We start from the raw sequence: 17,791 nt of genomic DNA on the forward strand, positions 1-17,791 counted from the left end.
TTATTATTGGAGAAGAATTTATACTTATCGAGAACAGCTGTAACGGTGAGCCGCCTGTTTAGATCTTTACATATACTAATTTATATGTGTAAGTGTTATTTTTAAATTAAACTCTTGATATTATAAATATTTTTTGTGACTCCAGTTTTTAATGTACTAATGTTTATGTTTTGTGATGTGTTTTATGTTTCAGCTTGCAAGACTAGTAGTCAAATTTAAGAATCCATTTTAAGGTACTTTTCTTCGGTAAATTAAAATCATTGTTCTATTTTTAGGTTTGTTCATACATTATTGTATAATATGATTATAAACACGCAAGTAACACACACATTAATCAAATTGATGGTGTCGTGAGTAGGACGCCAAAACCCGAGGTTTATAAGATCAGTGTGAAACGCATATTACTAGAAATTGGGTTAGAATCAAAAGTTCAAATGACGAGAAAATCGTAGAAGAGTTCTGAAAAAAGTTCTGTTTCAAAATTATTATTCAGAATTTCAGAATAACCAACACGAAATTGAAAAATTCAAATAACTTCTTTAAATATTTTATTTAAAAATACGTTTATAAGGCTGTTGCGAATCGCGACTTAGTAAACTAGTATATTACAATAAATAAAATCCCATCATACAAATAGTGTGATCAATCAGTTGGAAAATTTTAAAGGATATAGGACTCCGGCTACAATTTGAACATTCTAGCACATATAGCTTAGTGAAATTGTTCCTCGTGAGAGTGATTGTGATAGAAAAGACACATCGAAATATAACAAATAAATAAATTAATTGAATCCCGTAATTTTAAAAAGGAAATCATATATATTCAAGAAATATTAAATCCAAATATAATGTATAACAAATAAATAAGTTAAATTCTATATATCATTTTAAAAAGAATGACATATAACTTTAAAGAAATCAATTCTCAGCAAACATAAAATTTCTTGATAATGGGTCTTTTTATCTTTTGCTAATTTTTCACAACTTGTTACTTTTCTAAGTTCTTCCTTTTTTTTTTGAAAAGCAAAGTAATTTTAATAAACCTCTGAAAGAGAAGAGTATATGATATCAGAGGCAAGAAAAGCATTCTGAAGCCCACTACCAAACCCCAGAATATTACCAACTCAGATATGCTAGTGACAAACATCAGATCAAGAGTTGCATATCAACACTAATTTAGTAACTATTAAACTATTTCCTGCACGAGCGAAAACCACATAATACTCAACTATCCACTGCCTTTACCAGAAGCTCCATCCTATTTACTTACTGAATAACCTCCTCATTGTCAATAACCTGACCCTCTTCATTAAAGCCAACATGTATAATTAAGTCACCTTCAAGGACTAGCTCAAACTGCTGCCCTATTGGACCCAACCCCGTATCTCTATTCCATAAATCCTTGATACTACCTACTACGTTCTCAATAAGGACCATTTGTGTCCAGTTCTCAGCACCATATCTTTCTATATACCTTATTAAATACCTCGCAAGAACATTGTTGTCTTTATCAATAGGCCTCTTAATTAAATTAAGATTTGGGTCAGGTTTATGCTGATTGAGTTGCTGCACAATATAGAAACACTCTGGAAGCACCCTATTGATCATTGAGTCAATCCACTCCCAGAAAGCCACCTAGTTGTCCATTTCGAGCTCCACCACATTGTGATCCTCATGGTATACACGAATAAGCCCTTCAAAAATACCATAATCTTCATTAACTCTTTCCTCCTTTATACGAACCTGCATAGAGAGTTACTATTCCCCTTGTGATTACGAATAACTACTCCATAGAGAGTTATTATATCATTATTTGCTGAATTTGTTAGAAAATTAGGATTTTAGAGCTTAATTTAATTATGTTCTTGATGTTAATCCTAAAATCTAATGATTGGAAATTGTTCAATGATATTTGAACTTAAATTTTCATGTATGGTTTTAAGAATTTTCTTAATGAAATCCATATGAAATGAGAGATGAAAGTAGCTTGGAAAATTTGAGAATGTTGGTCCCACATCGAAATAAATAAAGGGGGTTGTGTGCTTTATATGGTATTACCCACATGAGTAGTATACAACTACTAAGGTGTGTGATGGTCCATTGTGTTGTTGTGTGCTTCACGCGCCCACACACACACGCGCGCCCCGCCCCGCCACGCACCGGACCGGGTCGGTCGAAGGGCTATTTGGGCGAATGTCTCGGCGTCTCGCGTACGCGAGGCGACCTGGGCGATGATTTTATTTATTTGAGAATTATTTTAATTCGAATTTATTTATCGGTGATTGGATTATTGGGCTGGGTTCTGAAATAGGCTAAGTAGTCTAAATATATTGAACCTGCAAATAATCTGATCTGTAACAAGTTCTGATATTAGAATCACAACTTAAGAACTGATGAATAAAATCAGAACTTAACAAGTTCTGATATCAGAATCAGAACTTAAGTACTGATGAGTCGAATCAGAACTTAAGTACTGATGAGTTAAATCAGAACTTAACTTAAGTTCTGATAATAATGTGGGTGTTAATGTGAAAAACTGTTACAAATAATTTAAATTCAAAAGCTGATCAGTTTTGATTTTTTTTTTCATTAATGAATTCAAAATCTGATCAGTTTTTATTTTTTATTAATGAAGCAGTTTAATTCAGACATTAAGTGTGTTGACAGTTTCATTTTTCCTCTCCTATAAATAGAGGCTAAACTGAATGAATAAAGAAATACAATACACTACATTCTCATCTCTTCTCTTCAACCTCTCTGCATTTCTCTCCCATAAGTCCTGAAGTGCTGATATTTTCCGGCGACTGAGGTGCTGGTCGAAGTGGAGGTTTTGTTGCTGCTGTTAACATAAACTCCGAGTTGTTTTATCCTGTTGGAGATATTGCGCACATCCCAAACGCAGCAGGTAGGGGGCAATAATCTCTTTAAGAGCAGCCAGGACTTTGAGCAAGGCCTGGTGACTCAGCTGTAATCATTTTCTTGGCGTTTTGTATCTGTAAACCTTTATTTCAGTCACTGTTGAAAGCTATGGTTTCGGGTACATCTTTCTTTCTCTCTTCGTTATTTCAGTTACTGATTTTGTTTACCTGCATGTTTTGTTTTGTTAACTGTGGTCTTGGCCTAAACTTGTTAAATTCTTTATACACTTGCCTCTATGTTGCTATACTTGTTAGTGAGATTCTCAACATTCTTGAAGAGATTATTAGTTATATAGAATTTAGCATAATGGTTAACGAAAGTGAGGTTATCGTTGGTGGTGGTAGCAGTTCGGGTGCAACTGCTGGGGCCATTGATTGAACCACCTATAGTTTCCCACAAGCTGTTGAACTAACCGGTTTACCGGAGAAATTCAACGGTGGCATTGGCTTTTCTCGCTGGCAGAAAAGGATGAAGTTGTGGTTGACTATAAAGGGTCTGTGGCCGGTTGTGGAATATGAGAAACCAGTAGTGGATCAAGAGAAGGCTGGCACAGTTAAGGCTTTTGCGAAGTGGGCTGAGAAGGATGGAGTGGCTAGAGCGGCCATTCTTGCGGCACTAACAAACACTTTGTTTGATGTCTATTCTTCTGATGCCTACTCTGCAAAACTCTTATGGGAGAAGCTGGACCAGACACATAATACTGACTCACAAGGTCTAGAAAAGTATTCTGTGGCAAGGTTCCTCGAGTTCAAGCTGGTGGACAATAAGTCCATGACTGAGCAGGTGCATGAGTTCGAGATGATAGTGCATGCTTTGAAGGAGTCTGGAATGAATCTCCCGGAGAAGTTCAAGGTGATGAGTGTGATTGAAAAACTCCCGAAGTCTTGGGAAGAGTTCTCTCTCTCCCTGAAAAGACAGAAAGGAGAGATCATCTGGACCAACCTTATGCTGGACATCTCGGTACAAGAACAACACAAGTCCAAACAGGGACATGTGATGCCAACTGAACACGGTACCTCGAAGGTAAACATAGCAACTGTAGGACAAAAGAGGAAGGCTTTTGCTAAGAAAGCTAATAGTAATAAACCTAAGAGTGACAAGGACAAGGCCAAGAAACCCAAGGCAAACAAACCATGCTGGTCTTGTGGGCAGGTTGGGCACTGGAGTAAGGACTGCCCTACGAAGAAAGCGAAGAAAACCGAGGTAGCACAAGCAAATGTTGTGCTTGGAACCGCAAGTGGGCCTGTAGTGAACATGGTTGTTGGTGAGGCTACGGCTTCTGAAACCAACGTTGACCGGTATGTATCCTACAACCCTGTGATATTTTCTACATATCTGTCAAATGAATGGTTGATAGATACTGGAGCTAATGTACATATTTGTGCTGATATTAGTTTATTTGTATCTTATCAACCGAGTCATAGCCTGACTGTGAAGATGGGGAATGCTAGTGCTGCTCAAGTACATGGAGTTGGAAATGTGGATCTGAAGTTCCCTTCAGGACGTATTCTATCTCTGACGAGAGTGCATCATGTTCCCGACATGCGTAGAAATATAATAAGTGGAAGCTGTTTAGTTTCTAGTGGTTTTGAAATTTCGTTCAAGTGTAATAAAGTAGTTCTTATTCACACTGGTACATTCTTTGGCAAGGGTTACTTGTCAAATGGTTTATTTGTTATTAATGCGGATCCCGTTTTGGGAAATTTGATTAATAATGTTATTCCTACTGTTAATTGTATTGAATCCTCAAATATATGGCATGCTAGACTAGGTCATTTAAACTTTGGTGCTCTTAAGAACATGATGAACTTAGAGTTGATTCCAAAATATACCATAGAAAAGAATTCTAAATGTCAAGTATGAGTGTCTGCTAAACAGATAAGGAAACCTTTTCATAACGTTGTTAGGGATTCAGACTTGTTAGATTTAGTACACACTGATATTTGTGAATTTGGTGGTGTGTTGACCAAGGACCAGTTTAGATACTTTATTACTTTTATAGATGATAGTAGTAGATATTGTTATGTTTATTTACTTAGACATAAGGATGAAGCACTTAGTAAATTCATTATATATAAAACTGAAGTAGAAAAACAAACTAGTAAGTTACTTAAAAGGTTGAGATCTGATAGAGGTGGTGAGTATACGAGTAATGCTTTTAATGAATTTTGTGCAAACAATGGTATAGTTCATGAAGTTACTCCACCATACACACCTGAGTCTAATGGGGTTGCTGAGCGAAAGAACAGAACATTTAAAGATATGATTAATAGTATGCTTATTAACTCTGGGTTGCCTAAATACATGTGGGGAGAGGCTCTAAATACGGCTTGCCATATTTTGAATAGAGTCCCTCTGAAACACATGGATAAAACACCCTTGAAGTTATGGAAAGGCAGGATGACTAGTCTTAAGTATCTTCGTGTGTGGGGGTGCCTTGCTAAGGTGCTTGTTCCTGAACACAAGAGAAAGAAACTAGGTCCAAAGACTGTTGACTGTATCTTTCTGGGCTATCTTGAAACCACTACAGCTATGAGATTTTTAGTGTTAAAATCTGACATAGATGGTATAGTGGCAAACACGATAGTTGAATTTCGAGATGCGACATTCTTTGAGGATGTCTACCCTATGAAGACTGGAATACCTGAAACGACTTCTGAGGAAGATCCTACTCACACATCAAGTTCTATTCCTGATCATGTAGAAAAGATGACAAATGTGGGGGCGGAACCTAGTAGTAGCTCTATTCCTAAGGAATTAGAGGAACCAAGGAGAAGTAAGCGTGCAAAAATAGTCAAGGATTTTGGAGGTGATTTCATCACTTACAATATCGAGGACGAACCTTTAACTTTCCGGCAAGCTATGGATTCTTCTGAGTCAAGGCACTGGAAGGGCGCTGTCAAGAGTGAAATTGACTCTATTGTTTCCAATGGAACATGGGAGTTGGTTGATCTCCCTCCTGGGTGTTCTACTATTGGGTGCAAATGGGTCTTTAAAAGGAAGTTGAATCCTGACGGCTCAATAGATAAGTACAAAGCTAGACTGGTAGCTAAGGGTTTTAAGCAAAAGGAAGGAATTGATTATTTTGATACATACTCTCCGGTTGCAAGAATGGTAACAATCCGAATGCTTATAGCATTGGCTTCAGTCCATGGTCTTATCATTCATCAGATGGATGTAAAGACGGCTTTTCTTCATGGTGAACTTGAGGAAGAGATTTATATGGATCAGCCTGATGGATTTGTTGCATCAGGCAATGAAAGGAAAGTATGTAAGTTGATCAAGTCCATCTATGGCTTGAAACAAGCTCCCAGAGATTGGCATAAAAAGTTTGATGAAACTATATTGCCTTTCAGTTATAAGATTAATGAAAGTGATAAGTGTGTCTACACTAAAGTTAAAGGTAATGAGTGTGTTATTTTGTGCCTATATGTGGATGACATTTTACTGTTTGGAACCAATATTGAGATTATTAACGAGACTAAAGAATTCTTGAAAAGGCATTTTGAAATGAAGGATATGGGTGAGGCAAGTGTGATTCTTGGAATCAAATTGATTCAGTCCACTGAAGGAATAACCTTGACTCAATCTCATTATATAGAGAAATCTATACTTGAGAAATATGGTTATTCACAGTGTAGAATCGCTAGTACACCTTATGATTCGAAAGTTGCTCTTGTCAAGAATACTTCAGGAGTGCCTGTGTCTCAGTTAAGGTATTCTCAGATTATTGGGAGCTTGCAGTATCTTGCTAACTGTACTAGACCAGATATTTCATATTCTGTGTCTAAATTGGCGAGATATACAAGCTGTCCAAACAAAACTCATTGGGATGCTCTTGATAGAGTACTTAGATATCTAAAAGGCACAATGTACCTTAGTTTACACTACAGGAGATTTCCTGGTGTGCTTGAAGGGTACAGTGATGCAAGTTGGATAGCTAAGAAGTCTGGTTCCAATGGAGTGACTGGATACGTGTTCACCTTGGCTGGTGGAGCAATATCCAGGAAGTCAAGCAGACAGACTATTGTTACTCAGTCTACTTTTGAGGCTGAGTTGTGTGCACTTGATGCCACAGGGACGGAGGCTGAATGGTTACACGGACTTATGTCTGCAATACCTGTAGTAAGCAGACCGCTTCCTGCTATTGCTATTCACTGTGATAGTCGAACAACTATCGACAAGATTAGCAGTAAAAAGCATAATGCTAAAACTAAGAGACACATCCAAGTTAGACTTAAGTCTATAAGGGGTTTAGTGACTGATAGGATCATAGCTATAGAGTTCATAGGAACTCAGAATAATATAGCTGATCCTCTTACTAAAGGACTGGAACCTGCAGTGGTCCTTAAGTCAAGGTTGGGGATGGGATTGTCAACCCATCATAATTCATCAACAGTGGGAACCCAATACACATGAGAGGAGATCCCTTGAAGTGTATTCAATGGGTAATAACAAGCTGTAAGGATGAGTTGGTAGTACCTTTGCTACATAGATGATACTACAGTATCTGAATCTATCCCCTGTAAACCTAGAAGGTACTGACACTGCCAGAAAAGCAAGAGTGTTGAAACTCTGAATGGGATCAAGTCATTTGACGAGATAGAGGCAGTATATCTCTGGAGATGCCCAGCTAAGCGAATGTAATTGTGTGGTCGCAATTAGAGGATAGGGTTAATCCTTGAAGCATTCGACGAACAGGATCGAGACATGACCATTAATGTCTTAAAGCCGTAGATTGGCACCATAACCTTTGACTTGTCGTCGTCTATGGAATATGGTTATACTAAACGGATTAAGATTCAAGGTGAAACATTCCATCTGAGTCCGATAGCCATTGAAGTAGAGGAATTAGGAGGGTTCAAACCCGGAAGGGTACCGACTCTGAAAAACAAGTCATGATGGGAAATTGATCACATTTCTGTATGGATTTGTGGGGGATTGTTAGAAAATTAGGATTTTAGAGCTTAATTTAATTATGTTCTTGATGTTAATCCTAAAATCTAATGATTGGAAATTGTTCAATGATATTTGAACTTAAATTTTCATGTATGGTTTTAAGAATTTTCTTAATGAAATCCATATGAAATGAGAGATGAAAGTAGCTTGGAAAAGCTTGGAAAATTTGAGAATGTTGGTCCCACATTGAAATAAATAAAGGGGGTTGTGTGCTTTATATGGTATTACCCACATGAGTAGTATACAACTACTAAGGTGTGTGATGGTCCATTGTGTTGTTGTGTGCTTCACGCGCACACACACACACACGCGCGCCCCGCCCCGCCACGCACCGGACCGGGTCGGTCGAAGGGCGATTTGGGCGAATATCTCGGCGTCTCGCGTACGCGAGGCGACCTGGGCGAGGATTTTATTTATTTGAGAATTATTTTAATTCGAATTTATTTATCGGTGATTGGATTATTGGGCTGGGTTCTGAAATAGGCTAAGTAGTCTAAATATATTGAACCTGCAAATAATCTGATCTGTAACAAGTTCTGATATTAGAATCACAACTTAAGAACTGATGAATAAAATCAGAACTTAACAAGTTCTGATATCAGAATCAGAACTTAAGTACTGATGAGTCGAATCAGAACTTAAGTACTGATGAGTTAAATCAGAACTTAACTTAAGTTCTGATAATAATGTGGGTGTTAATGTGAAAAGCTGTTACAAATAATTTAAATTCAAAAGCTGATCAGTTTTGATTTTTTTTTTCATTAATGAATTCAAAATCTGATCAGTTTTTATTTTTTATTAATGAAGCAGTTTAATTCAGACATTAAGTGTGTTGACAGTTTCATTTTTCCTCTCCTATAAATAGAGGCTAAACTGAATGAATAAAGAAATACAATACACTACATTCTCATCTCTTCTCTTCAACCTCTCTGCATTTCTCTCCCATAAGTCCTGAAGTGCTGATATTTTCCGGCGACTGAGGTGCTGGTCGAAGTGGAGGTTTTGTTGCTGCTGTTAACATAAACTCCGAGCTGTTTTATCCTGGTGGCGATATTGCGCACATCCCAAATGCAGCAGGTAGGGGGCAATAATCTCTTCAAGAGCAGCCAGGACTTTGAGCAAGGCCTGGTGACTCAGCTGTAATCATTTTCTTGGCGTTTTGTATCTGTAAACCTTTATTTCAGTCACTGTTGAAAGCTATGGTTTCGGGTACATCTTTCTTTCTCTCTTCGTTATTTCAGTTACTGATTTTGTTTACCTGCATGTTTTGTTTTGTTAACTGTGGTCTTGGCCTAAACTTGTTAAATTCTTTATACACTTGCCTCTATGTTGCTATACTTGTTAGTGAGTTTCTCAACAGAATTATCATAATGGGTTTATGTCTCCTCCCTTGATTTTGTTGGAGACTATTATGCATGATTCAATAATTTAATAAGAGTTTGCATTTTATGGAAAAAAACATAATCAAACCAAACCAAACATACTTAGTATATCCCGCTTAACGCAGGGCCTGAGGAGGTTAAGATGTACGCAACCTTACCCTCATTTGGAATCTCAGAATGAAGAAGCTACTTCCTGAAAGACCCTCGGCTTGTGTGTGTGCATGCAAAAATACATAAAAAGTGAAATGAACAATACAACATATATGTAAGGATCGATACCAATTTGAAAAAAACCAAAATATGATAACTTAAATTGAAGAGATTCAAAACAAAACTTAACCCATGGTACTATTCATATGGGACATACCTAAAATTCACTTTGAAATGGATAATGTTGAATAAATACAAATATGTGTGTAATTTCCAGATACAAAAAGTAACTGCTCCATTTGTTAATTCTTGCGAAGAGATGGTTGGTATGTATATTAATTGAGGAGAAGTATCCATCACCGATCTTGCACAATTTCCAGTGCAATGTGAATGTAAAAGTGATCAGATCACGAAAATGTGTCTTGAATACCGGATGAAAAACAGTTTATACACCGCAAGTGAAGATGAATCCAAATGGAATTGAAGCCGATTCAATTTGAAGGCAGATCTTCAGATTCTCGACATATCATGGAGATGTGTGCAAAGCCCAAAACTATTGTTAGAATTGTTTGTGCTTTTTGTTTGATGATTTTAATTATGTACTTCATATCAGGCGAATTGTGTTTTGGGATTACCGCTAATTTCATGTATTGTTTATATTTGTATTTTTAACTACTTGAAAAAACATGATATAATAAATATTTATATTATTAATTTCAAATATATATTTTTGTGTTTAATATTTTATTTCATTTATAATAAAATAGTATATATATTATGTTAATAAAAAGATAATAAATATTTAAATTAATCTGTAATACATCAATTAAAGGCTAGTATAAATACAAATATTTGAATAAAAACCTGTCAGATTCGATCCCGTCCATGAACATACAAAGGGGCTTATATTTTAGGGAAAACTTGGCTCGGCCCATCCTTATCTTTCTAGAAAACCGAGCTCAATCCTCTTTTTAAAAACAGGATAAAACCTGGTCCAAGTGACTTTTTGTATACAATTTGTACTGTCGAGAAAATTAGTTGTGTATTTGTTTATAAAAATATATAGCTTACATGATAAAAGGTTCATATATGATTTGACTTTTTCGTATGATTCAAGGTGATTGAATGCATGCCTCCATTAGATAGTATTTCATAAATAAAAATTTAAAATTTAATTTTTTTATTTTAAAAAGAAAATTTGAATAATTACTAGAGAAATTATGTATTCGACACACTTTAAAATATACGTAAAATTTAAAATGAACAAGTAACTTGAAGGAGGGTACATATATTAATGTTCTCGCAATATATTTTGAAAAGTCCTTTTAAAATCATATAACATTCGTTTAAATTTTAAAAATTTTGATGTATATAATTTAGATTTTAAAAATCTTATATACAATATGACGTATTCATCATATTATATAAAAGTAGCTTATAAACCGTGCGATGCACGGATCTTTTTTTTAAAATATTATATAATTTTAAAAAATTAATTTGAATTAAAATCTTAAATTTGCTCATTTAGATTTTTTTAATTATATGATTTCATGATAAGTATACTAATACCTGTATATGTTCATGATTTATTTAGTAAGAGATATTTAAAAAAGATAATGATACGTATAGAACGATATGGTTTTATTGATATTTCTACATCTTTTAATAAAAATGATTATATTTTAGTTAAAAATTAAGTTTTAGTTTGGATTAGTAATATATAAATTATACTTAGTCCGATATTAACTTCATTTTATCATGAATCAATAATTTACATTATTATAATTTTAATCCAAGACTTATTACACCGACAAAATTCAACTAATTATTTTTAGTTTGATTTTAATTTTTTAACCTCAGTTCTATATGATAATATTGTTTTAACCCGGACAAACAGTATAAATTGTAACAACTGAGAAATTACGCTTGTATTATATCGTAATAAAGATAAATTATGAGTTTTATTATGTCATTATGTGTAATTAAGTATAAGATTATAACTGCTATGTGTTATGTGTGTTCCATATCGCCAGTGTATTATCTGGGTATTTATCGGATATTTTATTTTGTATTAAAAGCTTTCGTATCAAAAGTTATACGACCCGAACTATGTTTTAATAGTTGCTATTTCAAATAAAATAATTGGTCTTATTTTTTTCTAAAATGGCTTTGTACCATTGCGTTATTCTGAACATCTAGATATTTTATAAATTTTTTGGTTTCGTGAAAAATGACTTTTTTTGGGCCCCATTAGGTGTTAAAAATCCCACAAAAATCACATTTTTATTTTTATAAAATTATACGACTTTCAAATATACCATTTCTTTGTATTTTTGAATTATTCACAATTTTTGGGTACTTTTGGCATATACATTGTATATATTAAATATTTAAAAATAAAAAATTAATACTCAAAAACTATAAAATTAGGGGCCAATTAATTTTAATAGATGTATAATTATGGCCTTAATTTTAATTAATAATATTATTTTTCTTACTATAAATATTTTAATTTTAATTTAATTATTATTAATTAATTATTAAAAAATTAGAAGAATACAAAAATCCTCTGTAATTCGGGTCAGGGTTTTCGGATTCGGGTTGGAGAATCAAACCGTGATTTTGATCTGATTTATGCATCAAATCAAGCGATTCAAGTACCAAATCGAAGATTTTGATCTGTTCTTTCCGTTTTTAATATCAATTTCATGTTTTAATTCTTATATTTTGATTTTCGATTTTTAGGGTTTATGTTCAAATTGGGTCTTTTTGATTCTAGGATTATTAGGATGATTTGATGATTGATATAACTTCATATGATGATTTGTAGTCGATTTATGGTATTTAATTGAACGAACGATTCCTGGATATGTGAATTCGATTATTAGGGTTTATGTTAATTTTTGATTTATACGTTTTTTGATTTTGATGAATATTTGGTTCCTTAGATGTTAAGGCTTTGATTCTGTGTTGAACAAGCTTTGATTTGAGCTATTAAAATCAAAGTTTCATGTAAAATCGAAGAAAATCGATACTTGGCCGGAGTTTTGTTGAGTTTGATCGGAGATGGAGTTCTAGGGGTTTTTACGGCTGGTTTTGGCCTGAATCGGAAAGGGGAAGTGATTTGGAATTGAACCCAGCTCAAAAACGAACCAAACGGTTATGTTTTTGGCCTGAAAATGGCTGGCCGGAAGTTGCTCCGGTGACCGAATTCTGGGCAAAATCCGGCGTGTTCTTCCCGGCCAGGATTTTGACCCGTTTGACCCATTTCCAGAACCCGCCTTTGATCCATTTTGTCTAAAGATAAAAAACATCCTGGTTAGTATTAAAGGGGTTTAGATATGTATCTGTTTAATTGTTATACAGGTTTGTACAGGTTCGGTAATTAGCTAGTAACCCCCAGACTTATACCCCGAGGTTGGAGGGCGTTACAAGTTGGCATCAGAGCTGTAGGTTTTGGTCCCTGAAAACAAGAACATTAGGATTAAGATAAGATAGAAAGATCACATAAGATAGGAATAGGAAGGTTAGGATTTACATAGTTTTTGATTAGGGATTTATAAGTTCTAGGAATACTGAGTGACCCTTTTTCTTTCTTTGTTATATTATCAGATGGCATCATCCGCATCGTCCAAAAGGATTGTTATCGGGCCAGTTGCACCTATGATATCGCCAGTGTCAGCTGAGATACCAGCACAGATACCTCCGCCACCTCCACCACAGTTACCACAAGAGCCAGTTCACCAGCTTCTGAGCAGATACCAGACCTTATAAAGATGTTTGATCATTTAGAGTTCTTTGAGCCATTACTTCCACCTCCACTACCTGTAGAGTATCAGTTTATACCGGAGATAGAGGCAGAGTTTCCACCAGCTGCAGTGCTACCTCCTATGCCAGTATATGCTCCAGAGCCAGAGATATTTCAGATGGCCCCGGTCGAGGGGATGGATGAGCATGATGTGGGATTATAGTTAGGTTTGTGTTAAGTAACATTTATGTCCACTTAGAACGCTTTGTAAAGCTTCGAATTGGTATTTTGTACTCAAGTTACTTGTGTTTTTGATGTGTTTTGTAGTATTTTTGCATTTCGGGCATAGTTGGAGGAAGGATGAGGTTTAGCATTATTTTGATGCTAACTTGGTGTTAGGATGGTGCCTCGAATGTTTGTGTATTGATCGCCATCAAAAACCAGAAAATAAAACAAAGCAATTCATTTTTTCCAGAAGGTCAGCACGCCCGCGCTGTGTTAGCGCGCGCCCGCGCCAGAATAGCAGAAGGATAGCGCGCCCGCCCTGGGAAAGCGCGTGGTCGCGCCATGGCGAATTCTGAGAATCCTATTGCAAGTAGAAGATGGATTTTCTAGGCTTCTGGATTGATTGGGCTGCTATATAAAGACTATCTAAAGACGTTTTTCATAACGAGATTAAGGAGAAAATAGCGAGAAGACCTAGGAGCAAAAATACAACGAATATGAATAGGATCTAGTTTATTCTTGTGATTCTTTGTTTAAGTTGTAATCTCGGATGCTAGTTTTCTTGTTTGTTGAACCTATTACTCTTGATTACGTACTTTGTTTCTTATTCAGTTTATAAAGACTTAGTTTATTATACCATGCTTTCATCGGAACCCGCGGTGATGATGAGTTCGGTTATGAACTAATCATTGTCGTGGGGTTCTAGCGGATTTACTTATGGATTTCAATAGTTAGTATGTTTTGATATCTTAGTGTGCGGTGATTGTATGATATCCTAGGCTGGTTGTGCTTATTCGTCTTATGAGCGTCGCGAACTTATAAGATAGCGTGTTAATTTCTATTGAAGCGAAAGTGAATTTAGAGATTTAGAACTTGCCATGCTAGCATAGGTTTAAGTATTTGTTATGCATGATTCGTAGGTAATTTTAACCATCTTACTTGCCCTATGTAATTAAGATAGATAACTTGCGCATTAAACCTTCATGATGTCAAATTCTATTGACATATAGGGTCTCAACATACTTGGTGTCTATTTATCTTCTATCTCTTTTGTGGATGTCTGGTAGTAGGGTATTCGTACAATGAAAGTTAGCGTTTCCTAGATCCGTGTTGTCTGATTAGTGTCATCACCATTATGCTAAGGTTAAGAACAATGGCTTTGAATAAAGTAGTAATGAAGTTAGAATCCCATGTTTATCTCATATAGTAAATCAAACTCTTTAATCTTTTAGTTAATTTTATGTTAGTTAATATCTTAGTTAATCAAACCAATTTATTATTCGTCTTAGTATTGAATAATAACCATACCATCGTTACATAAGTACATTAATAACAAATTGGCGCCGCTGCCAAAAACTTATTAGCGCGTATTTTCATCCTAACAAGTTTTTAGCGCCGCTGCCGGGGACTCTGTGTTATGTTTTAGTTTATGTGCTTGTCATCAGTGGTCGTTAAAGTTAACTGACTCGGATATTTTACTTACTTGTTTGCTTGTTGCTTTTCAGGTACTCTTGAGAGCTTTTATGTTACTTAATATCTTAGTTAATCAAACCATTTTGTTATTCGTCTTAGCATTGAATAATAACCATACCATCGTTGCATAAGTACATTAATAACAAATTGGCGTCGTTTCCAAAAACTTAGTTAATTTTATGTTAGTTAATATATTAGTTAATCAAACCAATTTGTTATTCGTCTTAGCATTGAATAATAACCATACCATCGTTGCATAAGTACATTAATAACAAATTGGCGCTATTTCCAAAAACTTATTAGCGCTTGTTTTCATCGTAACAAGTTTACTAGAAGGGTATTCGTACAACGAAAGTTGGCGTTTACTAGTTTTGTGTTGTCTGATTAGTGTCATCACCATTGCATGCTAAGGATAAGAACAATGACTTTGAATGAAGTAGTAATGAAGTTAGAATCCCATGTTTATCTCATAGAGTAAATCAAACTCTTTAATCTTTTAGTTAATTTTATGTTAGTTAATATCTTTATTAATCAAACCAATTTGTTAATCGTCTTAGCATTGAATAATAACAATACCATCGTTGCATAAGTACATTAATAACAAATTGGCGCCGCTGCCAAAAACTTATTAGCGCGTGTTTTCGTCCTAACAAGTTTTTGGCGCTGCTGTCGGGGACTCTGTGTTAATAACAAATTTTTGGCAACGGCGCTAATAAGTTTTTGTCAACGGCGCCAATTTGTAGGGTAGTCATACTAGTAGGGTATTCGTACCACGAAAGTTGGCATTTACTAGTTTCATACGAATACCCTACAAATCGGCGCCGTTGCCATAAGTACATTAATAACAAATTGGCGATGTTGCCAAAAACTTATTAGCGCGTGTTTTCGTCCTAACAAGTTTTTGGCGCCGCTGCAGGGACTCTGTGTTAATTTTTGGTTTATGTGCTTGTCATCAGTGGTCGTTAAAGTTCAGTGACTCGGATATTTTACTTACTTGTTTGCTTGTTGCTTTTCAGGTACTTTAGAGAGCGTTTATGCTAACACGTTCTCGATCTCGAAAGAGAAAACTGGATAAAGTGGAGGAAGTATTTGAAGAAGAAGTTTTTGTTGAGGAGAAAGTTGAAGAAGAAGCTCTACTTATAATGGGAGAACCAACAACGAATCTGAAGGCTTTGATGGATTATTCTAAGCCAAAGATCAATGATATTCATTCTAGCATTATCAGGCCAGCCATCGCGGCTAACACCTTTGAAATCAAGTCGAGCACGATTCAGATGATACATAATTCAGTTCAGTTTTTGAGTTCTCCTATAGAAGACCCCAACATGCACATCAGAGATTTCATCGAGATCTGCGACACTTTCAAGTTCAATGGAGTTACTGAAGATGCTATAAAGCTGCGGCTTTTCCCATTCTCTCTGAGGGATAAGGCTAAGTGTTGGTTGTATTCTCTACCACCAGGCTCTATCACTACTTGGGAAGATCTGGCTCAGAAGTTTCTTACTAAATTTTTCCCTATGGTGAAGACTGCTGCAATCAGAAATGCTCTTACTCAATTTGCGCAACAATCTGGAGAATCTTTGTGTGAGGCTCGGGATCGCTAAAAGGAGATGCTTCAGAAGTATCCTCATCATGGGATGCCTGACTGGGTGATCATTAACAGCTTTTATAATGGGTTGGGTGCAATTTTTAGACCTATGCTTGATGAAGCATCAGGTGGAGCCTTATGGGCTAAAAGCTACGATGAAGCTTATGAACTGATTGAACTGATGGCTGCTAATGAATACCAGAACCCAAGTCAGAGAATGCCTCAAGGCAAGGTAGCGGGAATTCTAGAAGTGGATACAGCTACTGCTATAGTTGCGCAGCTTCATGATTTGACTATAAAGGTGGATTCTTTGGCTAATTATGGGGTTAATCAGATCGCTAATTTCTGTGAGCTTTATGTTGTTGCATATGAGATGGAGCAGTGTGCTATTTCTAGTGAATCAGCTCAGTTTGTGAGGAACTTTCAGAGATCACAACAACTAGTTCCAGCCACCTATCATCCCAACAACCGCAATCATCCTAACTTCAGCTGGAGCAACACTCAGAATACGGTGCAACAGCCTTATCAGCAGTATGCAGCAAAGAAATACAAGCCTCCTGGTTTTCAACAACCGCAATATGCACCAAGAGAACAACTCCAACTTCAGCAGCTACCACAATATAATGAAAAATCTGAATTGGAGGAGTTGAGGCTTATATGCAAGAGCCAAGCGGTTTCTATTAAGACCTTGGATAATCAAATTGGGAAGATTGCCCATGCCTTGCTAAATCAAAAACCTGGTACACTCTCTAGTGACACTTAAGTGCTAGGCAAGAAGGAAGCTAAAGAGCAGGTTAAGGCAATCACATTGAGGTTGGGGAAGGTTGCAAACCCTGAAAATTCTCAAGTTCCAGAAGTTGATGTTGTGGCTGAAGAAGATGTGCAGAAGGCAGCAGAGGTGGAACCAGGGAAGAAAGCTGTTGTCATCACTCCTCTTAAGGGTAATACAGGGGAAAAACGAGTCTATCCTCCACCTCCTTTTCCTAAGAGGCTGCAGAAGCCAAAGCTGGATAAGCAATTTGCTAAGTTCTTGAAAGTTTTCAAGAAACTTTATATCAACATACCTTTCACTGAAGCTCTTGAACAAATGCCTAGCTATGCGAAGTTTATGAAAGGTATTCTCTCTCATAAGGTGAAGCTCGATGACTTAGAGACCGTTTCCCTTACGGAGGAATGCAGTGTTGTGCTGCAACAAAAGTTGCTTCTGAAGCTTAAAGATCCTGGAAGCTTCACTATTCCTTGCACTATTGAAAATTTGTCTTTCGACAAGTATTAATGTTATTTGGGAGCTAGCATCAATCTGATGCCTTTGTCTGTCTTCAAGAAGTTGCACTTACCTGATCCAAAG

General features: G+C 35.9%; 1 non-coding gene across 1 annotated transcript; it reads right to left on the bottom strand.

The window, feature by feature from the left end:
• Positions 1 to 16,387: 16,387 nt before the first annotated feature.
• On the bottom strand, positions 16,388 to 16,494 carry LOC141683230 (small nucleolar RNA R71). The gene has a single exon (XR_012560171.1). It is a non-coding gene; the product is annotated as a small nucleolar RNA R71 (small nucleolar RNA).
• Positions 16,495 to 17,791: the final 1,297 nt, after the last annotated feature.

Source organism: Apium graveolens, chromosome 1, assembly GCF_009905375.1.
Source record: "Apium graveolens cultivar Ventura chromosome 1, ASM990537v1, whole genome shotgun sequence".
NCBI classification, from domain to species: Eukaryota; Viridiplantae; Streptophyta; class Magnoliopsida; order Apiales; family Apiaceae; genus Apium; species Apium graveolens.